Source organism: Scomber scombrus, chromosome 22 (genome assembly GCF_963691925.1).
Source record: "Scomber scombrus chromosome 22, fScoSco1.1, whole genome shotgun sequence".
Taxonomy (NCBI): Eukaryota; Metazoa; Chordata; class Actinopteri; order Scombriformes; family Scombridae; genus Scomber; species Scomber scombrus.
In genome coordinates, this window is record NC_084991.1 from 4345274 (window position 1) to 4365803 (window position 20530).

A 20530-nucleotide genomic window follows, 5' to 3' on the forward strand; every position below is an offset into this window, starting at 1 on the left:
CGCCAATAGCAGGAAGGTAAATCAATCAATCAATCAATCAATCTTTATTTATATAGCGCCAAATCACAACAAACTCATCTCAAGGCACTTGGCATATAGAGCAGGTGTAGACCGTACTCTTTAATTTACTAAAGAAATAGCTGCTACAGTTTTAACAGTCATGCCACCTGTAATCATAGCTTATGAAACTCCAGTAGATATTAAATGTTCAAATGTTCAAAAACTTTTTAACTTCCCTGTAGAGCAATGAAATAATGTAAAATAAACTTCAGGTACTTCAAGTGACCCTCACAGTTAATTGTCTTTAAAGTAGTTGACTGAGATATTTATTCTACCAATAAATAGAAAGCAGTCAGGATGCCAAACTTGGAATCACTCTACATATTGCTCTTAGCTATTGTTCAAGGCCAGAAGTTCAATGACCCATGATTCAGACTTCAGTCAATAGAGCCGCCCTAATGGCTCCGACACAGGATCCCTGCTTTTATCTGTTTTGGCTCACTGTTTCCATCTCAGCCTGGCCTAACAATGATACTCCTGCTGCCTGTGATGTTGACACAGCAAAGCTTTTGATTTTCTGTCAAAGTGGGGCAAAAGACAACACACAAGCCCAGGACAGAGGGGTTAGGGGCAAGGAGGACGTAGAGGTAAGGTGAGAGAGCAGCGAGTGCTTGTAGAGAGTTTGAAGGGCTGATGGAGATGGAGACAAGAAGAAGAATACTGAGCGGTAACTGAGTTTTTATTGCTGAAACCTGACCCCCCCCAACCCTCTCTCTTTTGCAGCTCATCCGGAGGTGGGCCTCTTGTCAGTGGGGTAGAAACAGCCACGTTGGCCACACAGTCAAACATGAAGCCACCCAAGCAGCAGCCGTGCAGCTTTTTTTTAAACAGAGTCCAACTTGATCCATCTGCAAAGACACGGCACTGCTTGTAAACAAAGCCGGGGGGAGAGAGATGAGCTCTTTCAAATCCTTCAAAGCCTGTAATACAAGGAGCTCACGTGAAAATGCTGTTAACTGTAAATGAGACTCACTTCAAAATATAGTCCTTAACTTTAACTGATGTCCTCTTCTCCAGTGACCCGGTCAGTGTCACGGGATGTTTCTCTGTACCTACAGACACAGACAAACACTTAGAGAGCTGGCAACCGTCCTACCTCACGTGCTACAGCCTGCAAAAGAAACATTAATTTGGAACCAGGTTCCTATGCAAATCAAACTGCATGGATTTCATTTTCAAAATTACTTTTCTACAGTTAAAATTATGCTCGTTTCCATCCGTAACTATTATGTAAATATTGCCAGTTGGTTTATCAATATAAGCAGCAGGTGGTGCTAATTGTCCAGTCAGGTGCCATTAAACCACTGCAGAAGAAGAATGCGCAACAAGCTAAACAAGCGCCACTCATACCTAAAATAGTGAATAATATAACCTAGAAAACATGATGGAAATATATTTAAGTTTTTTCAAGTTTTGCTGTTTCCATCAACCTTTGTTAATGCGATATATCAAAAAGCTAAATATCGTGGTGGTTACAGGAGGAGCTATTAGCGAACAGCTGCTAGCAAGAATCCATAGCTAACAGTAGCTAGCCAGAATCTTGCTACAACAATCATACAACATCCATTCAAAGGCTTTATCAAATAATTCTAAAAACAACTGTTCAAACATGGGCAAAAAATATTCAAAATATAAAGATGTGCAAGTTTTGTACCGAAGTAAGGAGAGTTTTAAGAATGCACACTGGCTCAAAAGGTATTGCCAGTAAATTAGCGTTTTCTTTGCTAATACAAAATGGATACAACTAGCAAGCTATACTGAATATAGTAATTAATATGGGACAGGAAAGAAAGAAAAAAACGCAAATGAGCAGAAGCCCTTCAATTCCACAACTTAGTCCATAGTATGTGTTGTGTTTAACTTCATTGGAAGGATTAACTCGATAGTCTCATTCCTTTAATCTCGACTCTTTGAAAAAGTGACAGCTCAGCCCATTTGTCCAACACAGTTTCACAGTCCTGTCTCATAACTGATTTGCAAGCCATGCCTCTTTTATGGAGTAGTGTAACCTCAGGGATAGCATATAAAAGTGGATGGTGCAACACAGCTAATGATAGCTTCCTTAATTTTGGACTCTACGTTGTGAATCCATGTGCCAAGAACACATTCTGTCTGACAGCGCTGAAGTTAAAAACTTACTTTTAGATCATTTCATGGATATTTGATTTATTCATTTTTTGTCGTTATTGTTAAGTTTTGTAGGTCGTTATGTTGTATTGCTGAAGTCCTGCTGGTGCTGCTGAGACTGCTGACACATGAGAAGAGTGCCAAATTTGAAAGTAGTTCAGCGCAGAGCTTTAGGAAAAGCTTCTCTCAGCGTTTTTCGCTAAGCCTCTCTAAAAACCTCACTGGCTCCTGCACCTACAGAGCTGTTGTATAACCTTTACATTCATCGGATCACACACACACACACACACACACACACACACACACATACACACACACACACACACACACACACACACACACACACACACACACAAACTGTTGAAACATGTGACGAGGAAGCCTTTGATGGGGGGTTTGGAACAAGGGAAAGCCTATTTTTGAAAGTCATCCACCACGGGACTCAATTAGCACTTCATCTAAAGAACAGAGCGCAGGGTCGGCGTGCGTCCCCTCCCTTTCTGTGTTTCCTGAGGAAAAGCTGAAGTAAGTTGACTGTGCATAGTGGTGGTCTGGACCCTTCCTCTTGACCCAGTTTTCTGCAGCAGAACCCAGAGGACGACGTTGACTTGTCCCACCGCCTTTTCTTCCTCTCTTTCTTGGGTTCCAGTTCATCCAGACAGTCGTGTTGTCCTGACCGTGTCTCCTTCATCTTCACTCACTCTTACACTCTTAATTTCCCGCACACTGTCCTGAATATAACCCACATTTGGCTGACTGATGTGCTAAGCATTTGTCTCTTTCCATTGCCAAAACTCCCATATGTTTAAACTCCATTCGTACATTAGAGATGATGACTGTGCTGACTCTTTCACTCTCTCTGTAGTGTTTGGCAGTTTGTGGTTTTCGGTGGAACTTGTCTTAAGAAGATTTCGTCTGTACCACAAGTGCGCGATCCTTGACAATAAAATGCCAGACACTAATAATTCACTTCATATTTCACAGATTTTGCAGTAAGAATCTTTCATATGAGGAAAGAGCAGATATTTAAAAGCAAAACTCAATCATTTGGATAACTTTTGTCTTTGCATTTTAAATTCATTACGGCCTCCAGCCTGCTCTTCCTGCTGTAAATCCCTGTTTAAACTGGTAAATTGTCAGGACCCTCTTGAAAGTTAGACAATGCACCTCAAGGGGCTTATCCAGTGAACAATACATTAGTTTAGTACTATTTTCTAATTAGGTACCCCTTACAAAGAGTTTACAAGTGGTTAACAATTTCCTGGTTCTTTATAAATCACATTTAATGAGACTTTTAAACCTTTAATGAGAACAACATTCAGGTTGCCAGGTTGTGGTAAAAGTCACATTTTTCGACACATATAAATGTTAATACGTCAATAATGGGTTTTTAAAACTATATATCTAGTCATGAGTTTTAAATATAAGTTGTCAATAAATAGATTGTGCTTTAGATGCACTGCAGTTCCAGAAGGTCAAATGTCAAATGGTTATATGAAGGAAACTTCCTGATGACCCACAGATCTAAAAAGATAAGTTACCAAATGGAGATTTCACAACCTGACAACCCAGATGTTGTTTTTATTAATGGCATATACATGTTGGTTCTTACAGGCTACGAAGGTTATTACATCTCCACATGAAAGTGTGTTTGTAGGAAATGATTCTAAGGATTCTGATATTTCTATTGCTAGTGAAGGGGCTCAAAAAGTTTTATATGCCCTGATGGTCTGGTACAAGAAAGGCCTGGAGGAGATTTTGTTGCAACCTGGACAAGAGGCTTCAGACAAATGTATTAGATTGACATGCTGACGCTGACATCCTTAGACCCCACAATGTCACAAAATGTGACTAGATGTTCTGCCAGTGGTTAGAATGGACCCAAATTTGGTCAAATCTGTTTTTTGGTTGGTTAATGTTATTTTGACCTTACAAAGACAGGAGCTAAAACGGCCTGTTTCAGACAGAGGCTGAACTGAGGGGTTGTGTAAAGAGTCAGTATGAGATAAATAAGGAGTTTGTAAATCATGCTAAAATATTCCTACAAATGTGCATAATATGTCTCCTTTGCAGTTTCATCACTGCCATTTGGTGATTAACATCCATAGCCTGTTATGCTATGTTAAAATAAAAGCTAGAAAAGGGTAACAAGTTGTAAGCATTCACGTCATGAGACAAGTCAACATAGCAGCTGCCGATCTTATTTTGGTTCTGCTTTTCACTCGTCCCCTTTCTGAAAATCCATGCTGTCTTACAGTCTTACTTTGAACCCTAGTGTGGATTTCATCAGGCCTGTATTTACATGAAAAAGCTCTGACAAAATACACAGAACACTCTCGTTAGCTACATAGCTAACATGTTATCCCCCCGACAAAACTACAACCGCAACAACACTTAATTAATGACTACTTATAACAAGTGTCAAGCTTTCAATGAAAAATGAGTTCCCCATTTGTCATTACAAGTTAAATGTTGATTTATCTACAAGTTGTAATTCCCACATGATGAAAAGGCAGCATGAGTAATGACATAGTGATTTGACTGTTTGATACACAGTGATGTATTACTGTGTGCAACAGAGATAAAATGGTGAGGCTAATTTTAAAAACAATTCTTCTTAAGATATGGCAACAAAATGATCAGGGTGCCAATGAATATTGCAAATAATAAAAAGACAAGTATCCAACCAAGGGACTGTGCATTAGACAGCATGATTTTTTTTTTTAAGTTTACTGATGGCACAGTTCCTTTTTCCTTATAAAGATCTTGTACTCTGTAGATAAAGAACTTAGTTTTCTTTGTTGAGAACTGGAAAAGAGGACAACAGAGATAATCTCTATCTATCTATCAAGCGAGGCGTTCAAATGTATCACAACCAATTTATTCACCTAAAACAAACTTGCACATTAGGTCCTTGCAGGGCGAGTTTGTGTAAGTATCGATCTATCCAGAGGCCCGTGGCATGTTTACACACTCATTCGACTCCTTGCGGAGCTTTGTGTTGCTCCCCTGTCTGCACTGAGCGTTTCCAGATCCTCCCACTCTGTGTTGTTTTGCTCTCTACTTTTCTTCTTTGTTGCAGAGTGTCATGTGTTTGGCAGCTCTAATCTGGCCAACCTCAGAATTATAATATGTGTTTTATGTTTTTTTTGGGATTCTCTCTCTCACGTGCCCTCTGTTCAACAGATGTCTATTTTTTCCCTTCTCGGCTGCAGGAAGTGTGTGTGTCCTTGCTGTAAGAAGATCACTGGCCTCCTCTGCAGCTCAAGGTAACCTCTGCCCCCCTACACTCTGACCTGTCAACCTGCCAACTGCATGCATGGACTCTCTCACCCCTCCGTGCCCATACACACACACACAAACTGCCTTTGTTCACTCATCATGGGTCATGACCTCTCATTTGTGGAGGTGTATTCTAGGCTCTGGGGCCTCCATTTAGCCTTCAGGGGTGCATCACAGGTTGTTGTCCCAAATTTAACCCTCCAACCTTTTGCTTGCACACTTCACCTCACGGTGGCTCTTATGATTCACCAGGGTATGATGAAAGGCAATTAACTCTGATTTAGCCTTAACACGAAACAGTAGAACCTGCCAAACAAGAACAGCAGAAAATAACAAGATACAGCAGTGTACTTTCTTTTATTTTACTGGCGGGACTTCAAAATAGACAGAATTAATGACTTAATTATTAAATAAAATATAATTATCTGTCAGAACACTTTGTCTTAGTCAGGGTCATCTGAGCAGTTTGTTGTCAAGATGTTTGGATAAAGTCAGTGTTAGCACGTGCTCACTAGTTTGAATTCATTTGAATGACCTCACAGTTAAGGTGGTGGATTTTATGGTACAGTGTGTTACTGCGGTTTTATCATTGCACAGATAAGTATCACATAGCTACAATCAGAAATCACAAATACACACAGCACAGCAGTTACAGATAGAGATATAGATAAATACAGATTGACTGGAGGGCAGTAAATAAGGCGCCAAGGAGTTCAACGTCTGTTTTAACAGTGGGGGGGGAAAGCTTGTTTAGGTTGGCAGTGCCACCTAGTTTAGGTTGGCAGTGCCACCTAAACAAGCGCCTCCCAGAGGTTTTTGAATTGTCAAAAGTTTTTCAAATGTGTTATGATTTTTCACATACACTTTGGTTTCTGTCAGCTATCAGGATGACAGGAAGAACTTTTAAAAAAAACGTTCCTCCTTTGCATTGTGAGTCAGTAACGCAAAGACACTGGTGTTGAAACAACATTAACGAAAAGTAATGAGTAGTGGGAATCAGTGGTCATGTTCATAAGTGAGGTTGTCTACGCGGAAAACGGATGCTAACTAGCTTGCTTACAAGTCGATTTCCGAGTCGAAGCTAGAGGAAGCTCGTCGGTTATCAGGCTAATTACCCTAGCTTGCTAGCATCCACCTTCTGACTCATATATCCACCCAAATGTTGAATGTTAAGGGGAAAATGATGGTTTAAATTGCAAAAGATATATAACCAGTGCTATATTGGTTTTCTGAAAATGGGTGTATGATATTCTGCAGTGAAATCATGGAAGTTGACAGTAAGTTAGCAATGCCCTAGCAATACTGGCTCTCAGTTGTCAGTCAACCAAAAGCAGTTAAATTCTGAAAAATACTGTAAAATGCACAATGGCTAAAGTATCATTGAGGTCAATATGTTCTTGCACAAAAAATGACGGGCATTGAAATTTTACTCTGAGAATGTTTAAAAATCAACTTGACACCATTGCGTTGCATCGTTTTAGCTGCATACAATCTTTGGGAACCAGTGGGAATCTGTGTGTGTTCCTTTTTTCTACATCTGTTTTGTGCCAGTTGTGTAATGATCTGGCATGCAAAAAAGAACAGCTTTATCTGATAAGCTGCATTACTCCATACCATCTCCTGATCCTCCTCCCTCCCCCCCCCCCCCTTTTCTTGCTTCATTCTCCTGATTCCCATTGGAGGCTGTAAACCAAGCAGGGAGCTCAACTCCTCACACAAAATCCTCCCTTTGTGAGCAGCTGAAGCAGGTGAGCCAGGTACCATTTATCTGTCGTCACACAGATAGTGACCTGCCAAAATACCTGGGCAACAATGGAGTCCTTCACAAAGCCTTGAGAGTTTAGAATCAGAGCAGAGAAGCAGGTTACAGCATGGAGATGCTTTTTAGACCACAAGGTTGTAATGTCATAAAACTGCATGTTGGCTGTAATAGTCCTTTAAGAAACATGATGAAGTCCAATGCAGTTTTGTAACATTAGAGCTTTGTTTTATAAGGTCTTCAGATTTAATGTGGCTCATGCACCTTAGAGAAGCTGCAGGGGTTTTGCCTTCTGATGTATTAATCTCCAGTTCAGGTCACACAAACCTTTTTTGTGGGACCTGAGTAAATGAAACTTGACATGCACCATGCTTTTTTGTGGTGGGGTTGTACCCCCTTTTGGCATGATTACAAACCATGCAGATCACCCTGTTGGTCAAGCAAGAAGAATGTTTCTGTTTATCTGAGGTCTATCTGCTAACATACTTGCATGTAACATTAAATAATCACAGCAGTGGTTTGCATGTTTTGACCCAAACACATATCACCTCTATGTTACAACGAAACATTTTGGAAACCATACTACTGTGTTGTATCTATCTACTTTTACAGGCATTCATTCCAATAAGAAGTGGAAAAAAAAAGTTTCCCCAATTAATATTTTATATAAAAAATGGGTGAAATGAGAGTGTAATGTGAAATGTGACAAACTCGCTGAGAATTATTGGTGTGTTCTATTTGTACTTGGAAGCCGGAGTTCCCAGCTGGACATTTCAACTGGAGTGCGCCCTGATGTCGGATTGACCACTCTGAAGGTCAGATGAACCTCACCAGCCCTGACCTCAAAATCCAAAATGATAGGCCTGTTCATCAACAGTGTGAAAGTTGTAGTACACACATCAGGACATGTTGCTATGTTGTTAGTATGCACAAAATACAGCAAAATGTGTTTTTATCAACTGGTATTGCTATCTGGCTAGAACTGGTTTTCTGACTTCCTCAACTGGAATGATTCAAACTTGGGTGCGACATCATTCCCAGCTCCGACTTCCAACTTTAAAAGTAAATGGAACGCAGCATGTGACCTGATTCCCCTTCAGCTCTATTGACACTTTTAGTGTCTTTTAGCTTATTGTTCGGCTTCATGGTCTGCACCTTGTGATTGAGTCTTTGTGCTCTCATCAATCCTGTTTACAGCTCCAGCAGCTCTTATAAACCCACTGCTGCTGGACCATCCCATCACATACACAAGATGTTTCCTGCATATTTTATACACATTTCCCAAAGATTCAGTCTGATATATTTACTGTTTATACTACTCCAATCAAGTGACAAAACACTGAAGACCCACTTATTTTATTTTGGCACGTAACACGATCTTCATCAGTAGATGACGTCTGAAGTTGTCATCAAATTGCAGACGTTCAAACTTCCATTATTCTGAGTTCTTGTCCATGTTGGCCTCAAAGTTGACCTTAATAACTGAGCGACCATCTCTAGTGATGAAGACCAAAAGCTCCCGAACAAACAAGCAAGTGGAACTTTAGTGGAGATTCTGCTGCGAGCGAAAGAAAAATAGTCTTTGTGCTTTTGCCGTGTGGGTCCTTTTTGAGGTGAGTACATCGGCTTCACAGTTAGCCACAAGACAGAACATGGGCGTCTTAAAAGAAGCACACTACCCGTTGGCAGCTTTTTGCTTCCATGACATTTATCCTCACATGCTATTCCGCCTTTTTTCCTCCTGACCTTCTCTGCCTCTCTCTGTTTTAAATGATCTACCCAAAATGCCACGAACAATACACGTCAAAGTAGTTAATGCAGGGTCTGGTGAGTCTGATATAAATAAAAGACTCATTTTGTGGAGTTTGGCGATTCTGAGGAACCCCAGAACACATTTTTCAAGGCTGTCTGAGAAACCCTTTATTCTTTGAAAAAAACATCCTCTGGCTGTTTTGGAAGCAATAGTAGTCTGTAAGTAGTCTGTAACTATTTGTTCTTCTTTCTGAACACACGTGGCCTCTGTAGAATTAAAGTCCAGTAATCCTCCCAAAACCAAAAGTTGGTTGGCTATAACAATCATCTACTCTGCGTCCACTCTCATGGAGCAGATTTAATGTACCCTATCCCTTGCCCCCCCCCACCCCCCACTCCCTGTCCTCCTCTCCGTCCTCCCTCAGGTCCTCAGTTAGTGTGGTTTGGCGCTCTGACAGACAGACTCATGCAGCACTGAACAATGGCTGGCGTCCGACACGCTCTGGCAGGCTGTCGAGCTGTAATCACGGGATGCAGTAATCCCGACAGACATTTTTTTTGTGTGTGTGTGAGTGTGTGTGCAAGCAGTCACTTTCAAGCTACTGTATCAGCTTGCGTACATGCATGTGCATGCGGTCGCAAACCTGAAACCCGGTCCCCAAAGGTTCCTTTAAGTGGTGTTAGAGGTCGGCTCGGCCTGACGATCCAATGCGACCGCAGCGATGACCGATTCGGACTGGAATTTATGTTTTATCCAGTCCGTGGTTCTGTTCGACAGTAGCGGGCTGTAACAGCACACTGAGATCTCCAGCTGACAGTGAGTTAAAGTGATCCCTGGTGGCCGCAGTGGAAGGCAGACAGCCAGCACTCAGCCTGCACATGAACGAAACAACGTGCTGGACTCAAACGCATCGCCAGGGATAGTTTTAGATTTATTTAGACAGATTTATTCCGTCTGTCTTGTACTCATTCACAGCTCACATATTTACGTCGACTCTCAATGAACTGCTCTTGATTCTTAATGTATACATCAGGTTGCCAAAGGATGAATAGACCCGTTACCTGATGAGAACAAAGACTCTAGAGTCAGCATAGGGCCCAGGGATCCATTAAAGGATCATTTTGGTTTATTGCAACTTGGGTCTTATTGTCATAGGTTTGGCTTGAACTTTGATTGATTATGATAACATTGTATTGGTAAGGCCTGATGGGGGAAAAGCTTGGGAGGTTGCAAAAAAAAGCCTTTAGCCAGATTATCCAAACTGCTTTATTGGAGGTCAAACTGAAAGTGACACCTGAAATGTTGGCAATACTCCCTCAATGCACAGCAAAACTTTATTTTTCTCTTCCAAATAAGTAACTGGAGGAGTTGTTTTGAGTCCTGATCTCAGCAGTTGGTGTGTACATTGTTATTTTTGTCAATCACAGGCATTGATACCTTGCATAGACATCCACAGACAAGTGTGAGGAACCACGGGGTGATCATGTCCTGAGAAGGATGATATATTTTCATCTAACAATCAACGTGTGTTGCTTTTCCTTTTTTCATCTTCATGTGTATGCATAGTCGTGTCTCAGCGAATATCAGTGTGTCTGTGAATGCATATGTGTGTGTGTGTGTGTATTAAACTGTGTCCCTGCTGCTGATCTAAGCTCCTTCTCACACTCCTCTGTTTTTCTTTCTCTCCAACACTCCCTGTGTAAACACAGTTTGCACTAATAAGCCTGACACAGCCCACTTTAATTGGTCTTTCATTTCCTATGCGGGGGAACCACGGACACACACACACACACACACATACACACAAGCGCTGGTTCAGGGGTTATTTATTTGGCCCCATTTCTAATGCATGCAGCAGACAGGTTTAAAGACCCTGGCAGTCCCACATGGTAAAATGACTTACAGCAGCCATGAAAAGATTTGGTTTCCTGCTCCTCTGAGAGCGGCTAATGGACCCACAGATCTGGCACATCAAACACTCACACACACACATGCACGCAGCCGTTTCTTGTACGGTGGTTACGTGCCACACCACAACCACGGCTGAGAACTTTCTCCTTTTCTTTTTTTTCTCACCAAGCATCTCTTTTTCCAGCTTTTGCTTCCAGTGCAATCTGGCGGTACACACCCCCTCCCCTAACCTACACCCCACCTCCTTCCCAGAATACCCTTGTCAGTCCTGCAGATGTTCCAGCAACCCGGGGTGACACGTGCCTTAGCTTCAGGTGTGACCCACTCCAAATAAAAGCTCAGGGGATTAGTTCTTTATTTTCTACTGGTGGCTGATAATGAAAACATTGTCAAACAAACGGAAGATTAAGTATTGTGGACTTTATTTATGCTGTTGATAAATTCAGTCAGATCAGTTGAGGAATTGCACACAGAGTTGTTGCCACTGCTCAACTTCTACAGTTAGTCTGTTAGTTTTACTAAACTTTATGTGTAGAAGATATCATTTAAATATAGCTTTTCTTCTGATGTTAAAGGGGACATTTTCTGCACATTTTCAGGTCTATATTTTTATTCGGGGGCTTTATTAGAATATATCTGGTTGATTTACAATTAAAACCAAACTTCTTATTTATCCTATAGTGACCCTTTATGCAGCCCCTCAGTTTGACTTGTCTGAATCAGGCCGTTTTGGCTCCTGTCTCTTTAAGAACCACTCCCTACTAGCCCACTCTGTTGTGATTGGTTTAGACTTCAGCTTCCCAGGGGGCAACGTCAACAAACCATGTAACAAACCGTAGTAGATTGTACTACTTTTTCTTGTTCCTTACTCAAAATGGTAACTTTTCACATACATTTGTACTTGTTTGAGCCAGAATCCGATCCGAAGAGTGGGCAACGTGAACAACACGTTGAAAAACCTTAGCAACAACCTTAGCAACCAAGACTATGGAATGGTCGGTCATCAGCTTGTCGGTAAGGTACAAAATCCCCAAGGAAAGTGTTCCAGGGCAGGTTGAAGCTTTTGACTAGCAGATAGCATTTCTACATATGTTTACCTCAACTTTTTGGAACGCTAGGATGCTTTTGAAACCACAAAAAAAGACATATATATATATTTGTTAAAACTTGAGAATGGTGCCCCAAATGTTCCTCTGGAGTTTAAAAAAAACTGCAGATTGATAGTTTTTTGATGATGATATGAAGAATTCAGAAGAAGTCAGTGCCATAGCACACATCCATTTCCAATTTAAGAGATTCATTTCTATCTAATCTAAAATCTAGCAGCTAAAAGCCAAAAAAACATGCCTGCAGCTTTCACCCCCACAACAATATAAAAACTAAGGACTTTCGCAGTTTGCAACACACAATAAAACTTAACCAACTTGTGAACATACTTGGAAATCTGTGTGTTACTTTCAAGACATCTGCCAACTTTGTGGGTTTTTTTCCACTGAGGGTTTAAACCAGTAATTTAGTATTGCACCTCAGTAAAGCTGGAGGTCTAAATAAGTGTGGTTAAAATAAATGCAAAAAAAAAAGCAAGTTTCAGTATCCTGACTGTTAATCCCTAGTATGGTTCAAGCTCAAAAACTGCTGGATCCTAACTTTCCAATAGTGTAACTTGATAGTGTCTTTCATTACACCTTATTAAACCCCACACCTGATTAATGCCCATGTCTTTGAAACTCAAAGGCCCCGTTACGAACTTATCTGCTGCTCTCTGTGATTAGTATTCAAAAAATAGAAATCAATAATAGCTTTGACCTGAATTTGTCTGTTTTCTTCCTCTATGTAGTATCAGTTTGTCTCTCCAGACCCACTTTTCTAATTTGAAACATGAAGCAAACATCTCTGTTTCTCCCTCAACTGTGTGTACTGATATCCTGAGTCGGTGTCGTCTTTCTCCACCATGTCGACGCGTGTCAGCTTCTGTTCCAGTTCCAGCGCGGCTCTGGAAGTGCATCACAAAGGGAGTGCAGACAGTCCTGCTGACGACTCCAGGTCAAGGCTGAAGTGGAATACATGTGCTGAAATTCAAAGAGGACACGTGGGCTGTCCAAAACGCTCTTTGAAGAAATACATTCCTCTTTCTGTATTTGTTAGGATCTTCTTAAAATGGGAATACCAAAACACATGCAAATGCATAAAGATATAAAGAATAAATGATCAATATTATACTGCAAAAACACTGTTCCTAACTTGTAATGTAGTCTAATATGCAGCAATCACGATTTATTTTCCTGTGCTCAGAAAAGAGGAAAATTGAACTTTTTCAATCCCACCAGTACTGGGAGAACAGCATCAGCTGATGAACATCAGTGATGTGATAAAAAGCTGTAGACCAGCAGCTAAATAGACCTCGTGGTCAGATTGTTTTATCAACTAGATTTTTTGTCTTTTAATTTGGCTAAAATTGGGAGATAATATAATATGAGAACTTATGACATGATTTCTGCTGCTTTTTTATGGGTACTGTTAGCACAAAACCTGACAATGCTCTGATGCAATTTTTCTCCTAAAATAAGTCTCTTAAAAGTTTTTTCAAGATTTCAGTGATCACCCTTCAATCCAGATAGATTTAAAATCTACACATGGGATGATCCTTTTTGTTCTCTATTGTAGTCATGGTCAGTTTCAGCTGTGATTGCTTATTTCTGTATGTAATGTAGTAATGCCCCTCATGTTAACCTCCGGTCAGACGTAACGTTGGAGATGTGGACGGGCCTGATGCTGCTGTGAAAAGCCTCCTTTGTCTCGCAGCTTCAGACTTTGTCGAGCATAATGTTTTCTAATGGCTTTGCTTGGAAGTCGGGAGTGTGTGCCTGACGTAACAAGTGAAATTAAATGTCTCACCAAAGCAGATGTTGGATACTGGCTGAAAGTGTGTGTGAGAGAGAGAGAGAGAGAAGGAGAATGAAAAATGAAGGTTTTAGTTGCTGGCTGGAAGTAAAGATTAAACAGGAAAAGAGAGAAAATTAAGTGTGAGACATGCTTGTGCACGCAAACTGTGATGTCTGCATGATGTCTGTACTTTCAGCCATGTGCCTCCAAGTTTCAGACCTTTCAGAATGGAGATATTTTTCTAGCTGACGATGGTGTTGCCAAGCGGTCAGTTGTCAGTTAGTCAGTCCATTAACTCTTTGGTCAAGAGCGAGATGAAAAACCGAAGATGAATTGTAATGTTTGTGGAAAGTGGAAATAGACAACTTTTTTGCTTTAACTTATCATTATAGAGAATGTCTATAGAACAATGACACTATCAGCATTTAGACTGGCTCCCTATAAGCCTCGCTGTCACCATGAACCCCGTGAAAATGAAGGTTCGATTTACACCACAAAGGAAGTGCATCAACCATTGCACAACTCAAAGAAGAAGAGGATAGTGCTTTTATTTTCCCTGCTAGCTATATCTCATTATAATTTGATATCTGGCCAGCCTCCTTCTATTGTCTTATTGCTATATGATAAATATGGAATATAACACAGACGAATATGATGAAACACTACTTCTATCTATGTACATTATGGTAGCTAACAAGAAGAAGGCCCTCTAGAAATATGTTCGCTAATCTACCAGCCATACAGCCATAGTGTGAGGCCTGTCACAATAAATACGTTATCGACTTATCGTACATTAGTGTAATTATCAACATCATCATGTCTATACATCGACTTATGTATGATACACGGAGATGACATGGATCATTTTTTTTACCTCAACACTGCCACACTTCACTCCAATAGCAGCTAAGAGGCTATAGTTCCGAAGAAGCCAGCGGCGCTGCTTATATGGAATTAAAGGTAAATAACTCTGTCCCATAATGACAGTCTGTGTTTTTAAAGAAGTGTAGCACCCACTCTCCAATCCCACCCCCCCTGCATTATTATGCTATTATATTATCATTATATCAGTGGTATAAAATTATCTTTAAATGACAATAATATCGTTTATCGCGATTATTTCCGAGACAATATATCGTCCAACAAAAGCAGTTACTGTGACAGATCTACATAGTGTACTGGATCAGTATGCAGTCAAGCTACCTGTCAGGCTGATGTAGTTGTTCACATGAAAATCAATGGACAGAAAATATGTTACCACCCCTCCCATGCAGTTTCTTTCATTTTGTAAAAACACACAAACATCCCAGCAACCGTTCACTTTTCTCATTACATAATAAAGATGTGTATCTGCTTTCATCTTTTCATCTCTCCATTACAGACTAAATGAATAAACAAACATCTACATTGTTAAGATAGGATGGGCTTCAACTGAGCCGAAACAGGACGTCAGCACTGGCAAACTATTTCATGGATTATTTATCATGACAAGAGGACTTTGCAACAACAGTACAGTGTACTCCTCTGTATAGACCTGGGACATTTTGCACATGCTCATACACACTGTGCTTTCTACAAGAATGAAACGGCAAATTCTGATAGAAAAATCAAAGCATAGAAACAGCTGCAGAGAGGGTCTAGTTTAATCACTGTCCCCCTTAAAGGTTGAAGACCAGCCAAACAGTTAAATCATGAACAAAAGGGATAGATGGATCTGTTAAACATTCAGGCACTGACTAATAAGAAAGTCTACCCAACTCATTGGGTAGTTTCTTTTGAAGACCAGGGTTATATTATATCATATTATATCATATTATATTGAAAAGTGAAACTTCAGTGCTATTAATTACTATTTATCTCTGAAAACTAAAACAACAAATGAAGGAAATGCCTTGAAAAAAATGAGCGAGTACATTTGCTCAAGGAGTGCCGTAGAGCTGAACGAATGTGGAGGAAAACAAATGAACAATGCATGAGAGATCTTTACAAAATCCTTCTGTGTCTGTAACAAAGTTTTCTGCTGTGAGCAACAGGCATACTTCTATAAGATTAGCAGTGAAAGCGGAGACAACCCAAGCATTGCATTATCTATCATCAATGGCCTTTTAGTCCTTCCTTGCATGAACAAATATGTCAAAATGTGAGATGTTTGCATATTTTTTTGAAAATAAGATTAATATCCGAGGTAGTATTGCAAATACAGTCAAAAATCAGGACACTCGTGCCTCCTCGGGAAAATTCTTTTTGTAAAATTAGTGAAGGGGAACTCTGTAAAATCTTTCACCTGCTCCCTGGATGCAATTCCCACTTTTTTCTTCAAAGAGCTTTTAGATGGTTTGATTTGCGATGTACTAGACGTTGTAAATTGCTCTCTAGAGAAAGGCATCTTTCCAGTTGCACTCAAAACAGCTCTACTCAAGCTCTTACTCAAAAAGCATAATCTTGACTTTTCTGTTTTGAGTAATTTTAGGCGTGTTTCCAACCTACCTTTTATGGCAGTGTTTAAAGGCAGTGTTTAAACAGCTGGATGCTTTCCTACATGACAAGAAGATTCATGAACAATTTCAGTCTGGTTTTTAGAAAGGGACACAGTATTGAAACAGTGCTTGTAAAAGTGATCAATGATCTTAAAGTGAGTGCAGAAAATAAAAATGTTTCAATTCTTTTACTTCTTCATCTTCATTGTTATGCTGATGACACTCAACTATATTTACGTGTAGCACCAGATGATTCTGATACCCTCAATCCCTTGATTAATTGTACATGGATGATTTATAATTTCCTTAAATTAAATGAAGATACAACAGAAATGGCTTTAACTGGTACAAATGCACAGACAGAGAAAATTTAAGCAAACTTGGAATTGTAATGAACAAATACCAGGAAGAGAGAACATATTACACCAGTTCCATCATTATTAAACTGGTCTCTCAGTGTTATTATACATTTCTGATTGATTATCTTAGTATGGTCCAAGCTGTTCCCCTAGTGCTGGCTTGCTCACTGAACCAATAATGAATTACAAAAAGTATGGTGAAGCAACTTTCGGTTATTATGCTCTGAAGGTTTGAGCAGATTACCTTAAAAATAACTAACACATTTATACATATTTATCAAATAAAAGTTCTTATAACACATTTCTTGGATTATGATAAATGCTTTTTCATTTGTAATAAATTCCTTTTCACCATATTGGTGCTTAAAAATGACAAAATGCTCAATATAGTAGTAGTCTACATTCAACATTATTTATACTAATACACCATATTATCAGTATCAGTCAAATTTAAGGTTGGATTAGCGAGCAGCACTGTATTTCCAGTAATATTGGAGGATGTCACTGTTGTGGCTGGCTCCTATCAATTAAAAAAAATCTCAAAAAAACTAGTAAGAGGACCTTTGAGTTGAGATGATTTTGACACGCATTCTGTTCCAAAAGTCAAGAATGATCTTTCATGCTCCAGTTTGTCAAAAAATTCAAAGTTATTTTCTGCACTGTCTTGGGTCACAAGAACTAAAATTTCATGGTTGGTGATCAATAAAGTCAATAAAAGTCCTCATAAACCATTTATGTGTTTTAAAAAAAAAATCCTTGATCCAGACAACATTGATCACAACCAAGACCACTTCTTCAAATGATGCAACAATTCATGTTGAATGAATTTGTCTGATTTGTTTGATACAAGTATGTTGAAACTATCTCAGGTTGGCGGTGCTGGAAAAATGTAGAGATTTTTCAGCCAGCAAACCTGGAATTTTGTTCTCCACAAATACAACATCAGTGCTTTTCAAGATGAGCAATAGTCGGATCTGCATTGTGATCGTGTTTGATGACATAATAAGATAAACGGCATTGAGGGGTGAGTCTGTATTAAAGCAACAAACCAAATCATCTGAGAGTGCTATATCTCTTGATTCATTCTCCAAAAAGTGTTCCCTGTAACTTATTAGATTTGGAAACCAGGCTTCTATGTTTCTGTATGTATGTGTATGTGTGAGTGTGTGCGTGCTCGCTCAGTGAACACACCGTATGCATGTGTCTGGCATTAGGTGCTAAACTCTGGATCAAAGGCTCTGGACAGCAGCGGATCTGTCTGCATTTTGTCATTGTTTCCGTCCAGACGGTGAAATATATAAAGCTGAGTTAAAGGTGAGGCCTGTCAGACCAGGGAGTCTTCCAAAAGTAACTGAATGCTGGGAAATCCAGAAGGCACGCAGCTGTTTTCCATCTTTAATGTATGGACATGGTGGACAAGGGAGAGATTGAACTGTGGAAATACCAAACCAGACAGAGTGAGAGGTGTGAGGCCAGGAAGGAAAAAGGAGAAACAGCACAGCAGGCATTTGATGGAAAGTGACTTGGAGAAAAGGTTCAAAGTCAACATAAGCACAAGTAGCAATAAGGAAATCATGACCTTTACTGTTCTCTATCTTTTTCCTCATGTCTGAGATGAATAAGGAAGCTACTAATCAGAGGAGAGTGGTGTAAATGACAAAATAATTCAAATGATTACTGTGACGTCACAACGCTGCATCTGACTCATCAGTTCAGTGGTCATGTTCAGTTAAGTATAAAACTAGACCTGTATTAGCACTATTTATGAGGTTAAAGCTGCTACAATCAATTATTTTTGTAGCTCATGTTGGCAAACAAAAGAACTATAACCTGACTTAGCAGTTCCCCTCTCTTAGCATCTTTCTACGCATTATTTTGATTTTACAGCCCACAATTCTATCATAAGCTTCTTTTCCAGGAGCATAAATTTGCTGTTTCCATAGAAAAGGCTGGTAAACCCACTGTACGCTACAATACAGCCCCAAACAACAGACAGATAAAGTTAGCAACTAGCTGGCGGTGAACGTAGTGGAGCATTTAGCAGCTAAAGAAGTTGTTGGTGACCAAAAACAGCGCTAAAAAAAGAGTGAATTGTTGTGTTGGTCAGAAACACAACTCTAAATGAATGCTAATGTTTTCCTGTGTTTGATGAATGTGTAATCACATTTATATTATGCCAATGTTTTTACAGCTAGCTGTGCTGCCCCCAAGTGGCTAGAAATAATGCAGCTTTAATAGCTTACTAGCAAACAATAGCTTCTTATTTTGGTCAGTATCACTAATAATGGAATACAGAATAATTCACGATTCAGTGTTCATTCATTCAGGAGTCATTTATTTCTATGAAAATTATTGAGATAACAACAGTTAAGGTTATTATTTTTTGTTTTGTTATGGAGCAGCAGAAAATTCGAGTTTTAGAAAATCTACAGCGGGAGAAGTGTTTGGGACAGAATTTGAAGATTTGAAAACCAGAGTTTCATTCAGCACTGCCAAAACCAAATAAAACTGTTCTAGGAATGGAAACAGTGGTGCGTTTAATGTCCTTTTTTGCCAAGTTCTGTCAAACTGTTAGTACAATTTGTTACCACAGCAGATGAATTGAGTTCAGTCTGTTCTCTCCTGGTAATTCTAAAAGGAGAACTGAGGTGTTTAAACACATTTAGTCACAGTGTATATTTAGAAAACTTGGATTAGACTTAGCTAGACTTACAGTAGCTGTTCTGATAGTGCAGCGAAAACGTGTGCTAAGACTTTAATCATTTGCACTCACAGTCTGCATGTAATTACTGCCTGATTTATGAAGCAACAGCTAATTACACAGTCTGTGGCTGGCTTTTCCCTGCAGGCATACCGCTACCACAGTTGTAATGCGCCTTAGCTGACAGGGTGGGGAGAGGAGCGGCATTAAAAGGCCTGGGGAATCATATGTGTATGTTATAAAAAGGTTAGACTGTCGGTCACAATGTGATATCACGTACACCTTTTATATCTCCTGTCTCTCAGTGTTTTATGTTTTTTGTTACTTAGTTACTTGGTTGCAGTGATAACAGAACTACAGTTCACAGAACAAGTAGCTAAGCGGGTGATGACAGACTGATTAGATCTTGGAACCTACTTTAATTCCAAATCTGACTCCTGCTCTTCGGGGCATGACGGGGAGTAATAAGGAGTATGAGCCAAACAAATTTACCGTTTAAAAATGGGGGAAAAAGCGTTATAGTTAATCTGCAAGGATGAATTTGAATCCTAAATCCACAGTGTATTAGCACAACAGGCCATAGCTTGTACTCCAGTGAAAAACATTTATAAAAAGCACTGCCAGTCTGACCTACTGCACCCTGTTGCTATCAACGAACAAGGCTATTGTTTTCTCTTTGCTAACGTTAAAAGGAGAAAACTAATAAGCCATGATAAACAGATAATCATGACACCGAATCAACTAAGAGTTAATGTTAGAAAACATTTGGATTTAAAATCAAGAATGGAAACATTGTAGTCAAGACCGTTTGTTCACTTTGTAAAATGCTACTGCCTCAGAGTAACGTTAGCTTGTCACTGCTAATAAACAATAAACGCTATGGTCAAAAAAATTTGAAAGAATTCCGTGTTAATTGAAATTGGTTTGAACTTGTGTAACAGTTAATTATATAGTAACAAAATATATGTGTTGAGTTAAATATTAATTAGTTGTGTGTTATAATTATACAAAAATAACTGTAGACCTGTCATACTACTCCTCTTGTTAAGTGGAACGTATGAGTGTTAGTTTCTGTACCCAGACGTCCACTTCTGTGTGTCCCCCCTACAAGTTATCTCTCCCTCCTCTACCTCTCCCCTTTTTTCAATGTACTACACAAGAAAGGTAAGTGTCTTTTCTGTTTGTTTGTTTGTTAGCTTAAACGTATTTTAATATCCT

At 39.6% G+C, this 20530-nt stretch overlaps 1 protein-coding gene across 1 annotated transcript in view; it reads right to left on the reverse strand.

Annotated features, from left to right (window-relative positions):
* Window positions 1-1055: 1055 nt before the first annotated feature.
* The window catches only part of asb13a.2 (ankyrin repeat and SOCS box containing 13a, tandem duplicate 2), a 43611-nt gene continuing 24136 nt past the window's right edge, over window positions 1056-20530 (reverse strand). Inside the window, exon 7 of the mRNA XM_062443874.1 lies at window positions 1056-1112. The gene's annotated coding sequence lies outside the window, so the exon portion shown is untranslated. The remainder of the gene's footprint in view (window positions 1113-20530) is intronic.